This window comes from Coregonus clupeaformis, chromosome 15 (assembly GCF_020615455.1).
Source record: "Coregonus clupeaformis isolate EN_2021a chromosome 15, ASM2061545v1, whole genome shotgun sequence".
Taxonomy (NCBI): domain Eukaryota; kingdom Metazoa; phylum Chordata; class Actinopteri; order Salmoniformes; family Salmonidae; genus Coregonus; species Coregonus clupeaformis.
Window position 1 is genome coordinate 43627083 of NC_059206.1, and position 21319 is coordinate 43648401.

The 21319-nt window shown below is 44.9% G+C and overlaps 1 long non-coding RNA gene across 1 annotated transcript; it reads right to left on the bottom strand.

The window, feature by feature from the left end:
- Nucleotides 1–10062: 10062 nt before the first annotated feature.
- On the bottom strand, nucleotides 10063–10896 carry LOC121583288. Its single transcript, XR_006003486.1, has 3 exons — nucleotides 10501–10896; nucleotides 10229–10381; nucleotides 10063–10126 (listed from the first exon to the last, which is right to left on the bottom strand). It is a non-coding gene; the product is annotated as an uncharacterized LOC121583288 (long non-coding RNA).
- Nucleotides 10897–21319: the final 10423 nt, after the last annotated feature.

The following is a 21319-nucleotide window of genomic DNA, read 5'->3' on the forward strand; positions in this document are numbered from 1 at the left end:
GATGCCTGAGAAATATACCCACATCATTAGTAAACAGTCTTTAGGATGACCCGGTCCCCAACGGTCTCCGTGCCCTGCCAGTGTAAACGCAACATGTAAAGTGTTGGTCCCATGTTTCATGAGCTGAAATAAAATATCCCAGAAATGTTCCATACACACAAAAAGCTTATTTCTCTCAAATGTTGTGTACAAATTTGTTTACATCCCTGTTAGTGAGCATTTCTCATTTGCCAAGATAATCCATCCACCTGACAGGTGTGGCATATTAAGAAGCGGATTAAACAGCATGGTCACTACACAGGTGCACCCATTTTGTAATTAAAAACAATGCCACAGATGTCTCCAGTTTTGAGTGAGCGTGCAATTGGCATGCTGACTGCAGGAATGTCCACCAGAGCTGTTGCCAGATAATTTAATGTTAATTTCTCTACCAACATCGTTTGAGAGAATTTGGCAGTATGTCCAACCGGCCTCAAAACCACAGACCACGTGTAACCACGCCAGCCCAGGACCTCCACATCCAGCTTCTTCACCTGCAGGATCATCTGGAGGGAGGGGGTGCTGAGGAGTATTTCTGTCTGTAATAAAGCCATTTTGTGGGGAAAAACTCATTCTGATTGACTGGGCCTGGCTCCCAAGTGGGTGGGCCTATGCCCTCCCAGGCCCACCCATGGCTGCACCCCTGCCCAGTCATGTGAAATCCATAGATTAAGGCCTAATTAATATATTTCAATTGACTGATTTCCTTATATGAACTGTAACTCAGTAAAAATATTTGAAATTGTTGCATGTTGCATTTATATTTTTGTTCAGCATAGTATATGCTTCATATTAAAGTAGTAGGGTTTTAATAGTCACAACAATTTTTACTTTAATCTCAATTTCCCACTGAATGCTGAAATTGGTTTGATCATGGTAGGCTACGCCTACAGTAAACGAGAGGTAGGCCTAAATTAGGACTTATTCCGTTAAAAATATATTATTTTCGAAATAATTCCTGTCAAGACTTTTCTCAGTGTGCAGACATTTCCCTGCATCCTCTTTAAAAGTTTTGTTGTGACATTTATGCTGCAATATGGAGAAATATAATATTATGCATGCACATATAACATAACACTATATTTTTGTCCATGTCTTCACTTAATGCCAAACTAGACAGTATAGGCCTACTCATGTGAGACTTCGTAGCTACTACCAACCTGTCCCTGATAGTTGACCAACCTGTGTCAGTTAAGTCGTCATGGCTTTAATGACAGATCCAGCCTCACCAGGACAGGTCTATTGAAGCAGGAGCCTGTAGGAAATGGGCGCGTTCCCCTCCCCAGGTGTTGCTGACGCCTGCTAGATCTTGCAACGCCTAGATAGGTATTTTACGTATCAGCAAACCACATCATGTGTTATAGCAATCTGTCAGTCAATGACGTGGTACGCAACCATTGGTTGATGCATGCAACATCGGAGCAGGGGAACGTGACCAATATCTACCCAGACACTCAGACCAAGTAGCAGCGAGGAGGGACAATGAATCTCTGCACAGACAGCATCATCTCCTCCAATGTACCTTACCCATCTTTATTTACATCAAAGTAATTGTCATTCCAGTAGAATTGACTCTGAGCAGAATTCAAATGAACCACATTTTCTCTCTCTCTCTCTCTCTCTCTCTCTCTCGGAGAAGATTCATTTTGTCTGTTGGAAGAGGACTGAATTGCCTTTTTGTGACAAACAAACAAAACACCCTATCATGGTTTGAGTTCTAAAGCTATACAATAAAAAAATATTCTCAGTGTTATCCTGGAAACCCAGTGGCCAGTTATGATTGAATGCTTGAGGCATTCAGTATTGAAAGAAGTGGTTTATAATCATTTTGGCTTCTGGCCCCTGCTGAATGTTGAATGTCCATTTTCCACATATACCTTCAGGGCTTTCTTGTATCTCTCATGAAAATGTCTCACCTCTTATTCAAAAGTGACCACTTTATTGTTTATTTACATAATAACAGCATGATTTTTATTTAGATCATTCTATTTAAACTCATCAATTTGATATAACAGCCCAATATCTAAATTCAATTCATAGCATGGTTACACATAATTAAATGATGTAGTTTTATCATAATAAAATCGCACACACTTTGGGTAAACTAACTCAGCCAGCAAATGTGTAAAGGTTGCCCCCTACCGCTTCATTCTGTAGCTAGAGGACTCCTGATATCTCCAGGAGTGATAAGTATCATTTTTGTCTTTATCTGTTGTTGTCTAGTACATTCTTTTTGCTAGATGGGGCCATCTACTTTAAGTGCTGCCTGTCTTCTCATTAGCCTACTTGGTGTGTGAACTGCTGACTGCTCATAACTTGCAGATGATTGTTGACACAACAACCAGGATTACGGGGCAGGGCAATATGTGACTGTTGTTGTTTTGGTAATCAGTGGCTGTATTGGAGGGGGAGTGGTTTCTCCTCTCCTAGGCAAGTAGTACTGGGAAGTGTGCTCTAAACCTTTGCAAGGCAATTAGGAATTAGTATTAGTACTTCAGTCTCCTCTGATTTCTCAGCGGCAGCTGTAAGCAGCGGTCTCGTCGCAAAACTAAGACCGTCACCGAAACAAAGACGGTTCTGCAGAGTTATTCGAGGATGGAAAGAGAGGAAGGCTCCACACCACTCTCTCACTTTAGTATCTTACCTAGTTATTTTCAGATCTCATTTTGCTCTTTTGTAGCTTTGGCAACTACAGTGGGGAGAACAAGTATTTGATACACTGCCGATTTTGCAGGTTTTCCTACTTACAAAGCATGTAGAGGTCTGTAATTTTTATCATAGGTACACTTCAACTGTGAGAGACGGAATCTAAAACAAAAATCCATGTATGATTTTTAAGTAATTAATTTGCATTTTATTGCATGACATAAGTATTTGATCACCTACCAACCAGCAAGAATTCCGGCTCTCACAGACCTGTTAGTTTTTCTTTAAGAAGCCCTCCTGTTCTCCACTCATTACCTGTATTAACTGCACCTGTTTGAACTTGTTACCTGTATAAAAGACACCTGTCCACACACTCAATCAAACAGACTCCAACCTCTCCACAATGGCCAAGACCAGAGAGCTGTGTAAGGACATCCGGGATAAAATTGTAGACCTGCACAAGGCTGGGATGGGCTACAGGACAATAGGCAAGCAGCTTGGTGAAAAGGCAACAACTGTTGGCTTTCATGGAAGAAGTTAAAGATGACGGTCAATCACCCTCGGTCTGGGGCTCCATGCAAGATCTCACCTCGTGGGGCATCAATGATCATGAGGAAGGTGAGGGATCAGCCCAGAACTACACGGCAGGACCTGGTCAATGACCTGAAGAGAGCTGGGACCACAGTCTCAAAGAAAACCATTAGTAACACACTACGCCATCATTGATTAAAATCCTGCAGCGCACGCAAGGTCGCCCTGCTCAAGCCAGCGCATGTCCAGGCCCGTCTGAAGTTTGCCAATGACCATCTGGATGATCCAGAGGAGGAATGGGAGAAGGTCATGTGGTCTGATGAGACAAAAATTGAGCTTTTTGGTCTAAACTCCACTCGCCGTGTTTGGAGGAAGAAGAAGGATGAGTACAACCCCAAGAACACCATCCCAACCGTGAAGCATGGAGGTGGAAACATCATTCTTTGGGGATGCTTTTCTGCAAAGGGGACAGGACGACTGCACCGTATTGAGGGGAGCATGGATGGGGCCATGTATCGCGAGATCTTGGTCAACAACCTCCTTCCCTCAGTAAGAGCATTGAAGATGGGTCGAAACTAGGTCTTCCAGCATGACAACGACCCAAAACACACAGCCAGGGCAACTAAGGAGTGGCTCCGTAAGAAGCATCTCAAGGTCCTGGAGTGGCCTAGCCAGTCTCCAGACCTGAACCCAATAGAAAATCTTTGGAGGGAGCTGAAAGTCTGTATTGCCCAGCGACAGCCCCGAAACCTGAAGGATCTGGAGAAGGTCTGTATGGAGGAGTGGGCAAAAATCCCTACTGCAGTGTGTGCAAACCTGGCCAAGACCTACAAGAAACGTATGATCTCTGTAATTGCAAACAAAGGTTTCTGTACCAAATATAAAGTTCTGCTTTTCTGATGTATCAAATACTTATGTCATGCAATAAAATGCAAATTAATTACTTAAAAATCATACAATGTGATTTTCTGGATTTTTGTTTTAGATTCCGTCTCTCACAGTTGAAGTGTACCTATGATAAAAATTACAGACCTCTACATGCTTTGTAAGTAGGAAAACCTGCAAAATCGGCAGTGTATCAAATACTTGTTCTCCCCACTGTATGTGTGTGTTTTCTATACCTGTTCGCTCCTCTCCCTGTAGGCTTTACATACGCTCCCCACCCCATGGCTGCAATCCTTCTAATTTAGTGTACCCTGCGCGCACAACCCATGTGGAATTCCTGGTATCTGGCAGCATTTGGAACTGCCGATCTGTGGGCAAGAACGACGAGTTCATCTCAGCCTATTCTGCTCTTCAGTCCCTTTACTTTTTGGCCCTGACGGAGACATGGATCACCCCAGAGAACACTGCTACTCCAGCTGCTCTCTCTTCATCTGAATATGTTTTCTCTCATAGTCCAAGAGCATCTGGTCGCCACGGTGTTAGCACAGGGCTACTCAGTGGAGATTTTCTATTTTCTCCCTCTCTCACCTGTCCATTTCTTAATTTGAATTCCATGCCGTCACTGTCACTTGTCCACTCAAGCTTAACATTGTTGTCATCTATCGCCCACCAGGTATCTTTAGAGTTCCTCAATAAGCTTGACACCTTGATAAGCTCATTTCCTGACGATGGCTCACCGTTCTTTGTACTTGGCGACTTCAACCTCCTGACATCTGCCTTCGATTAATTTCTTTCCAACTCTCTCTTTCCCCTCGTTGCCTCTTTTGACCTCACCCTTTCCCAGTCCTCTCCCACTCACAAGGCAGGCAATATGCTTGACCTCATCTTTACTAGAGCCTGTTCGCCTACTATTCTCACTGTAACCCCACTCCAGGTCTCTGATCACTACTTTGTTTCCTTTTCTGTCTCCCTTTCCTCCAACCCTAGCCACTCAGCCCCTACCCAGATGGTCAAGCTCCGTCGCAATCTTCGCTCTCTATCTCCCACTACTCTCTCCTCTTCTATCCTATCATCTCTCCCTTCTGCTAAATCCTTCTCCCTCCTGTCTCCTGATTATGCCTCTTCGACCCTACACTCCTCCCTTTCTGCATCCTATGACTCGCACTGTCCCCTTTCCTCCCGGCCGGCTCGGCCCTCCCCTCCTGCTCCGAAAATGGAGGAAAACTAAACTTCCGGAAGACCTATCATTCTCTTCCTCTGTATCCACTGCTAAAGCCACTTTCTAAAGTTCAAGCTCCTGCCTCTAACCCTAGGAAACTATTTTCTACCTTCTCCTCTTTTCTTAATCCTCCACCCCCTCCTCCCTCTCTGCGGATGACTTTGTCAACCACTTTGAAAAGAAGGTTGACGACATACGCTCCTCATTCACTCAGCCTATTGAGTCCACTGGTCCCGCTCACACAGAACTTCCCTATGCCTTGACCTCTTTCTCCCCTCTCTCTCCAGATGAAATCCTGCGACTAGTGAGGTCTGGCCGCCCAACAACCTGCACGACTCCATCCCCTCCTCCCTTCTCCAGACCATCTCTGGAGACCTTCTCCCATTCCTTACTTCCCTCATCAACTCATCCTTGACCACTGACTTCAAAATGGCCTGAGTCGCTCCCCTCCTCAAGAAACCAACACTTGACTCCTTTGACTTAAACTACAGACCGGTATCCCTTCTTTCTTTTCTTTCTGAGTATGCTGTCTCTGACCAACTCTCTCGCTATCTCACTCACATCTTTTTTACCCTAACCAGTCATGCTTCAAGACGGGTTACTCAACTGAGACTGCTCTTCTGTGTCACGGAGGCTCTCTGCACTGCCAAAGCTGACTCTCTCTCCTCTGTTCTCATCCTCCTAGATCCATCTGCTGCCTTCAACACCATGAACCACCAGAATCCTCCTTTCCACCCTCTCAGGGATTGCATCCTACCTGGCAGGCCGCTCCTACCAGGTGACGTGGAGAGGATCTGTGTCTGCACCATGTACTCTCACTACTGGTGTCTCCCAGGGCTCGGTTCTAGGCCCTCTCCTTTTCTCTCTATACACCAAGTCACTCGGATCCATCATATTCTCACATGGTCTATGCAGATGACACTCAACTACTTTTATCCTTCCTGCCTTCTGACACCCAGGTGGCGACATGCATCTCTACATGCCTGGCAGATATCTCAACTTGGATGTCGGCCCACCACCTCAAGCTCAACCTCGACAAGACTGAGCTGCTCTTCCTGCCCGCTCCAAGACCTCTCCATCATGGTTGACAACTCCATGGTCTCCCCCTCCCAGAGTGCAAAGAACCTTGGCATGACCCTGGACAATATCCTGTCGTTCTCTGCAAACATCAAAGCAGTGGCTCGCTCCTGCAGGTTCATGCACTAGTGAAACTTATCCAGAATGCTGCAGCCCGCCTGGTTCTCCCATGTCACCCCGCTCCTCCGCAAACTCCACTGGCTTCCAGTCAAAGCATGCATCCACTACAAGACCATGGTACTTGCCTATGGAACAGCAAGAGGCACTGCCCCTCCCTACCTTCAGGCTATGCTCAAACCCTACACCCCAACCTGAGCACTCCGTTCTGCCACCTCTGGTATCCTGGCCGTCAAACCTCTATGGGTCAGCGCCCTCTCAGCCCAGTCCAAGCTCTTCTCTGTCCTGGAACCACAATGGTTGAACCAGCTTTCCCCTGAAGCTAAGACAGCAGAGTCCCTGCCCATCTTCTAAAAACATCTGAAACCCTACCTCTTCAAAGAGTATCATAAATAATTCCCACAGTATAGCTCCTCATCCACCCAGAGGTGGCGCCTCTTGAGCAGGCTCAGCCCACAGTCCCTACAGGTGTAACACTGCTGGTGTCTGTGACGCCTCTCTCTGGTCCTGACGAGTAGAGTACTGCAGAGAGGAACTCCATTACCATCACAGTCAATGGCACAGAGGATCAAACATTAACCCAGCTGCATGGATCTCAGAATGGTATACATTACAGTATGTACAGTGCATTCAGAAAGTATTCAAACCGCTATACTTTTCCCACATTTGTTACGTTACAGCCTTATTCTAAAATTGATTAAATAAAAAAATGTCCTCAATCTACACTCACTAAACCATAGTGACAAAGCAAAAACAGGTTTATAGACATGTTTGCAAATGTATAAAAAATAAAAAACTGAAATACCGTAAAAAATAAGTATTCAGACCTTTTGCTATGAGAATCGAAATTGAGCTTAGCTGCATCCTGTTTCCATTGATCATCCTTGAGATGATTCTGCCACTTGATTGGAGTCCACCTGTGGTCAATCCAATTAATTGGACATTGATTTTGAAAGGCACACACCTGTCTAGATAAGGTCCCACAGTTGACAGTGCATGTCAGAGCAAAAACCAAGCCAGGAGGTCGAAGGAATTGTCCATAGAGCTCCGAGACAGGTTTGTGTCGAGGCAGAGATCTGCGGAAAGGTACCAAAATAAGTATGCAGCATTGAAGGTCCCCAAGAACACAGTGGCCTCAATCATTCTTAAATGGAAGTTTGGAAGCGCCAATACTCTTCCAAGAGCTGGCAGCCCGGCCAAACTGAGCAATCGGGGGAGAAGGGCCTTGGTCAGGGAGGTGACCAAGAACCCGATGGTCACTCTGACAGAGCTCCAGAGTTTATCTGTGGAGATGGGAGAACCTTCCAGAAGGACAACCATCTTTGCAGCACTCCACCAATCAGGCATTTATGGTAGAGTGGCCAGACGGAAGCCACTCCTTGGTAAAAGGCACATAACATCCCACTTGGAGTTTGCCAAATGGCACCTCAAGACTCTCAGACCATGAGAAACAAGATTCTCTGGTCTGATGAAACCAAGATTGAACTCTTTGGCCTGAATACCAAGCGTCACATCTACGGTGAAGCATGGTGGTGGCAGCATCATGCTATGGGGATGTTTTTCAGCGGGAGGGACTGGGAGACTAGTCAGGATCGAGGGAAAGATGAACGGAGCAAAGTACAGAAAGATCCTTGATGAAAACCTGCTCCAGAGTGCTCAGGACCTCAGACTGGGGCGAAGGTTCACCTTCCAACAGGACAACGACCCTAAGCACACAGCCAAGACAACGCAGGAGTGGCTTCGGGACAAGTCTCTGAATGTCCTTGAGTGGCCCAGCCAGAGCCCGAACTTAAACCTGATCGAATATCTCTGGAGAGACCTGAAAATAGCTGTGAAGCGACGCTCCCCATCCAGCCTGACAGAGCTTGAGAGGATCTGCAGAGAAGAATGGGAGAAACTCCCCTAATACAGGTGTGCCAAGCCTGTAACGTCATACCCAAGAAGACTTGAGGCTGTAATCGCTGCCAATGGTGCTTCAACAAAGTACTGAGTATCGGGTCTGAATACTTATGTAAATGTAATATTTCCGTTATTTATTTTGTATACATTTCTAAAAACTTCTAAAAATCTGTTTTTGCTTTGTCATTATGGGGTATTGTGTGTAGATTGATGAGGGAAAGAAAACGATTTAATCCATTTTAGAATAAAGCTGTAACGTAACAAAATGTGGAAAAAGTCAAGGGGTCTGAATTCTTTCTGAATGCACTAACTTTGTACTTTGGACAGTTTGTTAGCTGACTATTTACTCCGTGTGAAGGCTTTACTAGAAAAGCTCAAAAAAGGTATTTCAAAATACTTGTGACACAATAATTGGCAAAAATATCATGGCACACCCTGAGAAGAAAGTGTATATAATAATAATAATAATAATAATAATAATAATAATAATAATAATAATAATAATATGCCATTTAGCAGACGCTTTTATCCAAAGCAACTTACAGTCATGCGTGCATACATTTTTTATTTATTTTTATTTTTTTGTGTATGGGTGGTCCCGGGGATCGAACCCACTACCTTAGCGTTACAAGCGCCGTGCTCTACCAGCTTTATTTTACTGGAGACCAAGAGCAGGGTCATATTCTTACACGATGAGAGATCCACAGCTTTCTCTTTTGCGGAACCTCTACACTTTCAACAGGGAGGTGTTGCTGGGTAGCCGCATCTGACCACACACATAGACCGCAGACAAAAGGAAAATCAGTCCTCTGCCGAAATCATTCACACTACAATTAACTCCCTATCTGTTCTCACAGATAACCTCTTAGTGTGTCCAAAAAAGGTAGAAGAAACAGGACTGAAGTGAATGCTAAGTTTGACCTATAAATTGTCTCACTTCTACAGTCTTCCTCCAGCACCTCCTCTTTCAGGCGGAAAGTGTTAAGACTGCTGAGGGGCTGTGGGTGTCTCTCTCCTGCCCTGGATTTTCTGTCCAGAAGAGGATACCACTGCCTGGGGACATCACAACTGTGACAAATGGGAGTGAGCGGCGAATAATGATGCAATTATGACACTCATTATACACCATCCATGTACAGATGCGTTACCTTTAGGTAATAAAAATGCATACAGTAATTGGAAGCATCACCTCTCCCTGCAAGGGACACTTTAAAGAGTAGCCACATGGGGGCAGCAAATTACTTTAAATCACAATCTGTTGACTACGATCATCGATTTACTGTCCTGAATCAGTCACCTCTTGCTGTTGTTGGGGATATGATCTTCCTGTCCACAGGAATCATGGAAAGTATGTTAGGTACGGAAATCAAGCTGGGCAGAACTTTCTGTAGCGGCGCTGTGATGGAATATTTTATTTTGCTGTATTACTCTGTTGACTTGCTTCTAAAACATTTGATGCAGCAATCTAGAGACATTATTAAATCATTAAAAACATATACTTGAATGCTTTCTAAACTGCCTATAGCTGCTTCAATCTGTATAGAGTATAGTCATATCTATATAAAATTCATATCAGAAATACAGCACATAACAAAGATCTGTTTCAATAAATCACTTTACAGTAAACACACAGTAAAAGAACCAACCTGGTTATGACAGACTAAGTCCTGAGGAAAAGCCACCCTTCTGGTCAGTCCAAATACTGTTTTAGGTCTGTCATGAAGGGACAGAGAGAAACAAAGTGAACAGAACCCAGTCATCCGTTTACAATACGCTCATGAAGTGAATACATAACTCCTCTCTTTCTCAGCCTACCTGTCTATGAGGAGTGTAAGCTGGGGGTCTGGATTCCTTGCTGTTTTTCTGAGCTTGCACATGCAGCATCCCTGCAGTACTCTCTCCATTTATCTCCACTATGATATCACCCACTCACTAGTTAGCCAGCTCAGCTTTGATTAACCCATTCACCTGAAGTTGTAGATAAAGACACTGTGTGAGAAAAGACACTGACATTTTACTAAATTAAGAATGTTGTATCTGTTCATTTGTGTAGTGTGTGTGGCAGTACAGTCTGTGTTTGCAGCTACCTTGGTGACAGTTAGAGGCGGAAGCCCCATAGAGGAGGTCCAGTCAGGGTCACCATGATGTCATCAGGGTCAGAGGTAGAGGAAACAGAGCAAGCTAAGTAAATCCAGTGACCTGACAAGTGAGCTTGCGTCTTTTTAACTGTGTGATATAACGCAGATACAGCAAAGAGCGTGGTTACGGCAGCTGAGCACATTTACATTACATTTACATCATTTAGCAGACGCTCTTAACCAGAGCGACTTACAAGCACCCATGCACTTATGAGATATGAAGCCTCCACCCAAGAACATCTGTACATAACGTTCCCCAAAGATTGTATCTCTGTCAGTAAGTAGACTTACTGGTATACACTTAAGCAATAAGGCACGAGGGGGTGTGGTATATTTCCAATATACCACGGCTAAGAGCTGTTAAGCACGACGCAACACAGAGTGCCTGGATACAGCCCTTAGCCATGGTATATTGGCCATTTACCACAAACCCCCGAGGTACCTTATTGCTATTATAAACTAGTTACCAACGTAATTAGAGCAGTAAAACATGTTTTTTTGTCATACCCGTGGTATACGGTCTGATATACCATGGATGTCAGCCAATCAGCATTCAGGGCTCGAACCACCCAGTTTATAATAGAGTAATATATAATACAGAGTTAAAGCCTTATGTCTGTGGAATTTAACCCAGATATATGACATTACTTTTACAATGTCTGCCTAATAAACTATTTGTATTATTGCACTGCCTTCCCTTCCACATGAATTACAAATGCTTATGCTTCTTGTTTATAGCAAAATACTCAAAAAGGACAAAACTCATGTAGCATAAACAACATTAGATATGTCATAGCCAGGAATAGCGAATCATTATTTATTTGACAAATATGAATAGATAGTGCATTAAATTCAACAAAATATTAATCTCACCTGCCTTGTCATGTAGTTACCAGACAGATAAGCTTGGAGACAGTTGAAGACTAATAGAGAACCACGACCTGTATCCAGATCCAAGCCCTGAGACTGCCCTGAGCCAATAAGGCTGCTCCACCGGCCCTTGTGAGTCTTGAACAAACTTTCCGTGGGCCAAAGTATCGTAAGTGAATAAAAGTAATATAATAAAAGGGAGATTAGCAAACCGATGTTTGTTCACAGTTACAGAAATGTTTCAATTTACTCTGTAATGTGCAAGTTACCTTTCATTGTTAGTACTTCGTATTCAACATAGTGGCACCGTAAACCCGCCCAACTGTTGCTGCATAGTGCGTTGCGCCGGCTGGTACAGTCGGCGCACCTACTGCACAGTGCACACCGAAGTTGCACAAGATCTCTGCTGTAGCCTAGTATAGAAACTGTGTTTGTAGCAGTGCCGATTTTAGCATGTAAATAAGTGGGATGCATGCCAGCAAAGTCACTACACATCACAACACTAAACAATACATGAATTGCCCTAGAATGGTGACAAACTGTGCCCACAAACTGTTAGGGCCTACATAAAGCTGTCCCAACAGCAGAGTCCCCACAGCAGCCCCAACACCTTACCACTGCTACACCTGGCTATCAGCGGAGCCTTGTCTGGCAGCGAAACAGTTCATTCAGCCTCATTTACTGCCTTTAAAAAAAACATAGCTGATATGGCTGACTTGCTTAAACAAATGTGGTTTCTAATGACAATTGAGATGTACAAACTATGGCATAACGGGACGACAAGCGGATAAGAGGCAATCCGTAATTTCGATTAAGACATTAATGACCGAGCTAGGACGGACGTAGTCAATATAACTATTTGTTTAGCACTTTTGAAATGTACAGTGACAGGATTCAGAACATGGGTCATTCTTACAGTATTCTCCCTGTACATCAAGTCAGAACCGTAGGATAAATAAAGGGGGCATATAAGCAGACAATGAAAGCTCTTACAATATTCGATTATGACATTTCTCTAAAACAGTTATAGGCTAAATGTGCACCACCAAGTCAGAACAGTACGCTAAGTTATGATGGGAAAATGGACCAAATTATTAGGGTGAGGCACATGGGCTACTAACAGCTTACTATACAACATACACTTAGTATTACTTTCTTCTCTTCAGTATACATATCTCCCTGGCATATTACATCATTTATGCAGCAGCATACAATACATTTTTGGACTCACCTTGTTGTGCTGTGCTCACTTGAACAGGAAGGTGGCGCGGCGGTCCTTCGTGGGCAAATTTTGTAATCAAAGTCTGGCATTCTCTGGATTTATGGTTCTTTCAAGACAACTGGGAACTCTGGAAAAAAAACAAGGTCGAATCACGATGACGTCATTGAACTTCAGGTCATAGCTCTAGAAAGAGGCCCGAGTTCCAGATTTACAATTACGAGTTGGATGACCGTTCAAAACGTATTTTCCCAGTCGGAGCTAATTTCTTCCCCAAGTTCCCAGTTGTCTTGAACTCACTGAAGTCAAGTTTCCGCAGTTCCGAGTTAAGTTGTTTTGAGCATGGCACAAATCATGCTTCATTGACAGCATGACCAATGTTGAATGTTTTAAACTTGGAAAAGAGACCCTTAATCCCAGATTTGGGACCACACAGCCACTCCACCGAATAGCAGGCTAGTGATTGCTTTGCAATGCTTGCAGTTAGCCACTGTCACTGATTCCTTCCAAACCACTCATTGTTGAATTTGTGATTTCCAACTTCTTGTGTAATGTTTATGTCCAATGGCCAATGAGCACCGATACTTGTTCCTATAATTTCCCTTCATTATTTCTCTTCATATGACAAGGATTAAAAGGGATTTGCCAGTAGATTGTCGACTTGATTCACGATGACTGCTAGCTAATATTTTGAAAGTATGATGTTTACATGATTAGTCCAATCAAAGCTACTGTAGATATAAAGTGATTTGACGTCATTTTGTCTGTGGCCAATGACCTTGAGCCTTCTTAGATGGGCACTTCTAATGTAACTCTATGGCAGCACCCAAGGGGCTTGAATTTTTTTGCTCTACCCTCAGACTTTGCGGTGACATACTGTCCCCACGAGTGACAGAACACTGAGATAATCATGGAACAACTAGAGAACATTACCAACACCTACGCTCCGTATTTTCTGCTGGCTGCCCCACCACCACAGAAAGCACTGAGATAGGCTGAAACACCTGCATTTTGGAGCTGCCTTACTCAAGAAAGTTTGCAAACTGATATGTGACACGTATTAATGCCAAAATAACACGCAAAACAGGCAAGCCCCCCCCAAATAAATATATACATTTTTTTTTTGGGGGGGGGGGCTTGCCTGTTTTGCATGTTATTTTACATGTTATTTTGGCATTAATACGTGTCACATATATACATATACACATACATATACACATACATATACACATACATATACACATACATACATACATACATATATACTAGGGGTGTAACGATCCATCTACTACATCGATGTATCGATTTATATTCCTATGATCCAACTACATCGATCTGTGCTCGGCGAGTTGGCCTTTTGGACAACATATATCGATCTAACATCGTTTTAAAATGTAATAAATCGATTGTATCGATACTAGGAAACAACCCATTGGATTTAAGCACGTCAGACTTTATATGGATGTTTTTTCTTAGCACTTTTAATGATAAAGGCTTTAAACATTACTCGATTCAGTCTGCCTATCCGTGACGTCATCGCGCCAGCAGCAGCGCAAAGGCGCCAAGACAACAAAACATAGCATGGCGGACGACAGAGGAGAAGCCGACGAGCGAGAAATTATCAAGCCACCATTGCGGTCCTTACAAGAAACAGGAATCTAGGAAACTTCACCTGCACTGTCCAGTATCCAGGTATTTATTTCAGTCACACTGGTTGAATTTTTGGCTAAAAGGTTACTGAATCGATTTCAAGTCACTGAATCGTTTCGGATCGTATCGTTTAAATGAACCAATATCGTCCTTGAATCGTATCGACAACCACGAATCGTGATACAAATCGAATTGTTGTTAAAACGAATCGTTACACCCCTAATATATACACACAGTGAGGGAAAAAAGTATTTGATCCCCTGCTGATTTTGTACGTTTGCCCACTGACAAAGAAATTATCAGTCTATAATTTTAATGGTAGGTTTATTTGAACAGTGAGAGACAGAATAACAACAACAAAATCCAGAAAAACACATGGCAAAAATGTTATCAATTGATTTGCATTTTATTGAGGGAAATAAGTATTTGACCCCCTCTCAATCAGAAAGATTTCTGGCTCCCAGGTGTCTTTTATACAGGTAACGAGCTGAGATTAGGAGCACACTCTTAAAGGGAGTGCTCCTAATCTCAGCTTGTTACCTGTATAAAAGACACCTGTCCACAGAAGCAATCAATCAATCAGATTCCAAACTCTCCACCATGGCCAAGACCAAAGAGCTCTCCAAGGATGTCAGGGACAAGATTGACCTACACAAGGCTGGAATGGGTTACAAGACCATCGCCAAGCAGCTTGGTGAGAAGGTGACAACAGTTGGTGCGATTATTTGCAAATGGAAGAAACACAAAATAACTGTCAATCTCCCTCGGCCTGGGGCTCCATGCAAGATCTCACCTCGTGGAGTTGCAATGATCATGAGAACGGTGAGGAATCAGTCCAGAACTACACGGGAGGATCTTGTCAATGATCTCAAGGCAGCTGGGACCATAGTCACCAAGAAAACAATTGGTAACACACTACGCCGTGAAGGACTGAAATCCTGCAGCGCCCGCAAGGTCCCCCTGCTCAAGAAAGCACATATACAGGGCCGTCTGAAGTTTGCCAATGAACATGTGAATGATTCAGAGGAGAACTGGGTGAAAGTGTTGTGGTCAGATGAGACCAAAATCAAGCTCTTTGGCAAACTTCAGGAGGAATGCTGCCTATGACCCCAAGAACACCATCCCCACCGTCAAATATGGAGGTGGAAACATGATGCTTTGGGGGTGTTTTTCTGCTAAGGGGACAGGACAACTTTACCGCATCAAAAGGGACGATGGACGGCATCATGTACCGTCAAATCTTGGGTGAGAACCTCCTTCCCTCAGCCGGGGCATTGAAAATGGGTCGTGGATGGGTATTCCAGCATGACAGTGACCCAAAACACACGGCCAAGGCAACAAAAAAGTGGCTCAAGAAGAAGCACATTAAGGTCCTGGAGTGGCCTAGCCAGTCTCCAGACCTTAATCCCATAGAAAATCTGTGGAGGGAGCTGAAGGTTTGAGTTGCCAAACGTCAGCCTCGAAACCTTAATGACTTGGAGAAGCTCTGCAAAGAGGAGTGGGACAAAATCCCTCCTGAGATGTGTGCAAACCTGGTGGCCAACTACAAAAAAACGTCTGACCTCTGTGATTGCCAACAAGGGTTTTGCCACCAAGTACTAAGTAATGTTTTGCAGAGGGGTCAAATACTTATTTCCCTCATTAAAATGCAAATCAATTTATAACATTTTTGACATGCGTTTTTCTGGATTTTTTTTGTTATTCTGTCTCTCACTGTTCAAATAAACCTACCATTTGTCACGATCGTCGGTAAGAGAGGAGGACCAAGGCGCAGCGTTGCAGGCAAACATACTCTTTATTTAGTGAATACACGATCAAAAACAACAAAACGATGGCGTGACAGTTCACGGTCTAACACAGACCAACAAGAAACAAGATCCCACAAATACAAAGGGAAAACAGACAGTTTAAATATGGCTCCCAATCAGAGACAACCAGCCACAGCTGACACTTGTTGCCTCTGATTGGGAGTCACTCTGGCCAACATAGAAACAGCACAACTAGAACTCCCGACATAGAAATACGACACATAGAACAAACACATAGAACTTACACACCCTGGCTCAACATACAAGTGTCCCCAGAGCCAGGGCGTGACAGTACCCCCCCCTAAAGGCGCGGACTCCGACCGCGTCAACTAAATACCACAGGGGAGGGACCGAGTGGGCACTCCGCCTTGGCGGCGGATCCGGCTCCGGGCCTGATCCCCACTCCCTCTCCAACCCCCCAAAGTACCCCTGGTCCGGTCTGGCCCCGCTGACTGGAGCTGGACTGCACACTGGTGGAGCGGATTGCTCTAGCTCCGGCGTGAAGCCGCTGACCGGTGCCGGACCAGGCACCGGTGGAACAGGCACGGGCCGTGCCGGACTGACGACGCGTACCATAGGCTTGGTGCGGGGAGCAGGAGCGGGCCGGATCGGACTGGCGACGCACACCACTGGCTTGGTGTGGGGAACAGGCACGGGCCGTGCCGGACTGACGACGCACACCACTGGCTTGGTGTGGGGAGCAGGAGTGGGCCGGACCGGGCTGACGATACGCACCCCTGGCTTGGTGCGTGGAGCAGGAACGGGCCTTACCAGGCTGACGACTCGCACCCCTGGCTTGGTGCGAGTGGCAGGAACAGGCCGGGCCAGGCTGGCGACGCGCACCGTAGGCTTGGTACGAGTGGCAGGAACAGGCCGGGCCGGGCTGGCGACGCGCACCGTAGGCTTGGTGCGAGTGGCAGGAACAGGCCGGGCCGAGCTGGCGACGCGCACCGTAGGCTTGGTGCGAGTGGCAGGAACAGGCCGGGCCGGGCTGGCGACGCGCACCGTAGGCTTGGAGCGAGTGGCAGGAGCGGGCCGGACCGGGCTGGCGACGCGCACCATAGGCTCGGTGCGGGAAGCAGGAGCGGGCCGGACCGGGCTGGCGACGCGCACCATAGGCTCGGTGCGGGGAGAAGGAACAGGCCGGGCCGGGCTGGCGACGCGCACCATAGGCTCGGTGCGGGGAGCAGGAACAGGCCGGGCCGGGCTGGCGACGCGCACCACAGGCTCGATGCGAGGAACAGGAACAGGCCGGACCGTACTGGGGACACACACCACTGGCCCTATGCAGGGATCAGTAACGGGCCGGACCGGACTGGTAACACACCCCAGTACCTCTCGCCGTGCCTCCACACTTTCCCTCTCCTCTGTGACCAGTGGCCCCCTTAACCTGGCGGCCTCCTCTGCCAACCCGCTGGGCTGCTCTGTCGCGGTCTCCTGCTGCCCCGTCGTCCACAACGTTAGCCCCCCCCTAAAAATTTTATGGGCTTCACTCCTACCCGTGGACCAGGTCTCCATACTTTTTGCCAGCCTTTCGCCCTTCTGCTTCCACGTCAAGCCCCTCTCTTCCTCACATGGCTTGACCCAGTCGAGGAGGCGAAGGATATCCGCTAGAGATCTCTCAGGCGATGGCTCCTGGACTTGCTGCTTGGTCCAGTCTTGGTGGGATCTTCTGTCACGATCGTCGGTAAGAGAGGAGGACCAAGGCGTAGCGTTGCAGGCAAACATACTCTTTATTTAGTGAATACACGATCAAAAATCAACAAACCGATGACGTGACAGTTCACGGTCTAACACAGACCAACAAGAAACAAGATCCCACAAATACAAAGGGAAAACAGACAGTTTAAATATGGCTCCCAATCAGAGACAACCAGCCACAGCTGACACTCGTTGCCTCTGATTGGGAGTCACTCTGGCCAACATAGAAACAGCACAACTAGAACTCCCGACATAGAAATACAACACATAGAACAAACACATAGAACTTACACACCCTGGCTCAACATACAAGTGTCCCCAGAGCCAGGGCGTGACACCATTAAAATTATAGACTGATCATGTCTTTGTCAGTGGGCAAACGTACAAAATCAGCAGGGGATCAAATACTTTTTTACCTCACTGTATATTTACATTTTAGTCATTTAGCAGACGCTCTTATCCAGAGCGACTTACAGTTAGTGAATACATATTTTTTTATACTGGCCCCCCGTGGGAATCGAACCCACAACCCTGGCGTTGCAAACACCATGCTCTATCAACTGAGCTACATCCCTGCCGGCCATTCCCTCCCCTACCCTGGACGACGCTGGGCCAATTGTGCGCCGCCCATGAGTCTCCCGGTCGCGGCCGGCTGCGACAGAGCCTGGATTCGAACCAGGATCTCTAGTGGCACAGTTAGCACTGCGATGCAGTGCCTTAGACCACTGCGCCACTCAGGAGTAAATGCAAGCCATTTCTCTGAAACATCCTCTTGGTACCTTGCTGTACATGATTAACAAGATCACGTGGGAAGCAAGTTTTCTATACTCTGTACATAGTGTACTGCATATTAAGACTCCACAAACATTCCACTGTATGTGCTTGTATGGTATCATCTACCTGGGTGCATTTCACAGCAGCTTTCATTAAATAATTTGTTAGATACTTGCTAATAATTGGTCCCTTATTATTAAATTATTAAATTTAGAATTGGATGTTCATTTCATTACCTGCACCATCTACACACAAACAACAATGGAAATCTGTCCTGTTATTAACCTAATTACCATTTAATTTGATAGTTGCCATTTTTTCTTAGTTTTTACCCGGTTATTTCAAGACCTTTCAAATAGTTCAAATGATTCACAGCACTTGCTTGGATGCTTTGATCCCATTCTGGTTATGAAGCATGCGTTCATCAAAACTGTATAATTGATTGTTTTTAATTGTTGTACTTATTCTATATTTTCTAGCCATTTAGAAAACCCCAGCTATTTACTCAATTACAGGAAATAGTCTACATATCTTTTTTTGTATGGCTTAGAATAAATAGACTCATTCCGAAATTAACTCAAACCAAGTATTACACGTATGTTTAGACACCTGGCATCATAAAAACACACAAGGCTAACGAGCGCCAGTATCAGATTTACATTTAAGCAGACGCTCTTATCCAGAGCAACTTACAGTTAGTGAATACATTTTTTTTATTTTTTTTATACTGGCCCCCCGTGGGAATCGAACCCACAACGCTGGCATTGCAAACACCATGCTCTATCAACTGAGCTACATCCCTGCCGGCCATTCCCTCCCCTACCCTGGGCCAATTGTGCGCCGCCCATGAGTCTCCCTGTCGCAGCCGAGCCTGGATTCGAACCTTAGACCACTGCGCCACTCAGGAGTACAGATCTTCAGTTTCACTCTCTAGAAAGCATGCATATGAGTTAACTACATAATTTTTGTGCAACATGAACGGTAGATATATACATTTTTACTTTCGAATGTCTAATTATATCTACATTTCTAATTAATTTCATTTATGTATGTGTTATATCTGTCTAGACATCTGTTAATGAACACATCAGAATGTGCATAATATTAATATTGTATTCTTACCAATGCTCCTACTGATCTCCATCCTCTTCAGGTTTGCCTGTCTTGAAGTGTGCTTCTTCCCCATGGAGTCTTCAAACTGGACTGATACAGTAGCAAGGCAGCAGTGACGTTGGCTCTTCTAAGTGTGACGTGTATAGTTTTGATTTGAGACGCCAGAACCTCTTCAGTTAAAGGTTGGGGGCGTGGCATAAAAACACAGCCTCACCTACCCACACTTCCCCCCAACCCTTCCTCTTATCACGTTGTCTTTGCTTAGCAAAATTATTTGGCAATATTTCTACTTTTACTGTTTTATAAAAATGACTTTTACCTTTAAATTCCAATGTACTGAATAACAAATACAAGATAAATGGGTTTCCATCGCATTTTCAACCCTACTGAGGGTTTTCTCACAAAAAATGTTGTATAGCGAGTGTGTCCACTTTGGTATTGGCTCGTGCGCTCTAGCCAACAGCGCGCAGATTGTGGCGAGAGAGCAAGTATAGCCTACATTATGAGATTATTATGGACAAAAGAGCGATATTATTTGTATTTGTCAAACGGTAGCCAAGCATGGATGATCATGTAACCAGATTAAGACCTTCGATATTTATTGGAAAGGAGCATCAAGCTCTTCACCTTGCACTCTCACCACCCTGTGAAGTTCATCATAATGTATTTAATCTGTAGCCTAATAAACTACACGGTTTCCGACTCTTAGTGGGATGACCACTCATCATATCATCGTGTGCAGTGGCGGTCGATGCCGTTTAAAATGAGAGAGGACGAACATTATTTTCATGAGCATGGATTTATTTATATTACAGCATATTGGATGACTGACATTCATATGCCATTCACCCAGACCCGTCGTCAGACCTCAGTCATAAGGGGGGCATATGAAATGCATGGGAGGGCAGGGCACAATTATTATTAGCCTACAGTACTTATACAGTGGGGGGTATTTAGTCAGCCACCAATTGTGCAAGTTCTCCCACTTAAAAAGATGAGAGAGGCCTGTAATTTATCATAGGTACACGTCAACTATGACAGACAAAATGAGAGAAAGAAATCCAGAAAATCACTTTGTAGGATTTTTAATGAATTTATTTGCAAATTTATTTGGAAAATAAGTATTTGGTCAATAACAAAAGTTTCTCAATACTTTGTTATATACCCTTTGTTGGCAATGACACAGGTCAAACGTTTTCTGTAAGTCTTCACAAGGTTTTCACACACTGTTGCTGGTATTTTGGCCCATTCCTCCATGCAGATCTCCTCTAGAGCAGTGATGTTTTGGGGCTGTCGCTGGGCAACACGGACTTTCAACTCCCTCCAAAGATTTTCTATGGGGTTGATATCTGGAGACTGGCTAGGCCACTCCAGGACCTTGAAATGCTTCTTACGAAGCCACTCCTTCGTTGCCCGGGCGGTGTGTTTGGGGTCATTGTCATGCTGAAAGACCCAGCCACGTTTCATCTTCAATGCCCTTGCTGATGGAAGGAGGTTTTCACTCAAAATCTCACGATACATGGCCCCATTCATTCTTTCCTTTACACGGATCAGTCGTCCTGGTCCCTTTGCAGAAAAACAGCCCCAAAGCATGATGTTTCCACCCCCATGCTTCACAGTAGGTATGGTGTTC